The sequence below is a fragment of the Halyomorpha halys genome, unplaced genomic scaffold (assembly GCF_000696795.3).
Source record: "Halyomorpha halys isolate HHAL.00 unplaced genomic scaffold, Hhal_1.1 Scaffold73.1, whole genome shotgun sequence".
Taxonomy (NCBI): Eukaryota; Metazoa; Arthropoda; class Insecta; order Hemiptera; family Pentatomidae; genus Halyomorpha; species Halyomorpha halys.
Genome location: NW_027104949.1, coordinates 801,143 through 803,546, shown reverse-complemented (window position 1 = coordinate 803,546; position 2,404 = coordinate 801,143).

Sequence of the window (2,404 nt, the reverse complement as noted above, 5' to 3'; positions counted from 1 at the left end):
GACCTACCAGGAGTGCCATATTTAAGAATCGATTTTTCATTTATTTAATTTGTGAAATAAATTATTTATTTATTATAACAATAGGACAAAAGACCTATATTAGAGTACACATCGAATACAACAAAAAACCAATAAAAATATATATTGAAACTGAAATAAATCAATAAACATATATAGGGTGTTTCTGGGTTAATAAAGGGACCAAACTGAAAATATGGACTAAGGACCTCAAAATAAAAAAAAATTCCTCTGAAGGTATGTTCCCAAACGCATTGCTTAGGAGATATTCACACCTTAAGATTTTCATTATTATGAATTATTTACGTTATATGTAATAAATAAAACCTATTTATTTTTTCTATCTACTTTATTAATTAAATGTAAACATTAAGATTCATATTAAATGTTCAAGTGAAGCAAACGCTTTAGGAGATGGATTAGATAGAATACTAATATGGCCTTTTATCCCTAACTCTATAAAAACCATTGGCAATATAAGGATTAATACTATTTGGAATTAGCATTAGGAACTATCATTTATCAGTTTGTAAGATGCTTTCGCAGAGTATCATCATCATCTATCATTTATCATAGTATAAATTGAAGGCATAATATTTATACTAATTGTGAATGCGCAGATATGGTGCGTGTGTGCAATACTAATGCCACCCATCATGAATATACCTAATTTCCAAATGGAAGATTACCAAACAAGTCTATGTTTAGGTCCACGTTTCAACGTCTTAGATAAACTGGTACATTTGCTATAATACTACGTTCGATGGTATTTTTCCACTTTACGAAATGAAGAAAGTAGTGCGACCGTATCACAATATTTTGATTATAATCCATCTGGTAGTGTACGAAGAGCAGGAGCAGAATTAAATATTAGGCCAACTGCAGTATGGAGAACTCTCGTTGCAGATGCTTTTCACCCATATCATTATCAACGAGTATACAATTTATTACCGCAAGATTTTCGGCAAAGAAGACATTTTTTAGATTGGTACTTAAATCAAGTTGAATATAATCCATAATTTTCAGGAAACATTCTCTGGACACATGAAGCTTCCATCACAAGAAGAGGTATCTTCAATCAGAAAAATAATCACCTCTGGTCGCAAGAAAATCCCCATGTAATTCGCGAGCATTATTTTCAGCACCAGTTTCAGTGCGATGTGTGGTTAGGGATAATAAACAATACTGTATATATGTTTATATAGTTGACCGTAAGAATTGATATATAAGAAGATGGTCAGGGTCGCGGTCAAAAGTGAAACAAAAATAGTTTACAACTATTTATTTTCCGACGTTTCGCCCCACTTTGTAGGGCTTCATCAGGACTAAAAAGATACAAAATGATACAATGATAAGAATAAAAATACAAAGATAAAAGAATAAAAACTTCTTTATAAAAATACGTAAAATATAAAGCTAAAAAAGTACAGGAGATGTATATAAAACAAAAAGAATACGGGAAAAGGAAAAAAAAAATTATATAGAGATAAAATAAACGTCATGAAAGAATAATAAAAATAAAAATTAATAAATTAATAATAATAATGATATAAAATGACAATAAATGAGCAAAGAGCAAGTCAGGACAACTTACTTGCTCAAATGAGCATTGCCATTGTTACTTGTTTTTATTCATATCTTTGTATTTTTATTCTTATCATTGTATCTTTTTAGCCCTGATGAAGCCCTGCAAAGTGGGGCGAAACGTTGGAAAATAAATAGTTGTAAGCTATTTTTGTTTCTCTTTTGACCGCAACCCTGACCATCTTCTTATATATATATGATAATAAACAATATTTCAATACGTCCGCATTTCTTGCCACCTCGACTCATTTCACACATTTCTGGAATTACTTAATAATGATTACTATGATTTAATTGAACATGTATATAACTGAGAAGGGACGTGTGGCTTCCTGCACATTATGGAAGAGGTCTACGACAATGGCTAAATGTTAACTATTCCAAACAATGGATTGGCCCTGCAGAACCAGTGGCTTGGCCTTCACGCTCTCCAGGCCTCACACCACTGGATGTTTTTGTTTTGGGGTGACATTAAACAAAAAGTCTATCCAAAGCCGGCCAATGATCATAATTCCTTTCGAAGAAGGATTGAATCTTGTGAAACAATAGCACATATCCAGTGCCGTTATTCCACTGCAGCTGTTGAAGAAAAATACAGGCTGATTACGTTTAATTAATAAAGTAGTTGGAACAAATAAATAAGTTTTATTTACATCATACCTCCACTGGCTCATTACCAGTGATGCGGCGAGAGGGATGCGCTGTGATCTCTTGAGCTCTGCTCTACCCCTCACACGTGGGGGATAGAGTGGGCTCAGGGATCCTCAGGTCGATTCTGTAAATATTGTATATATTATTTTAT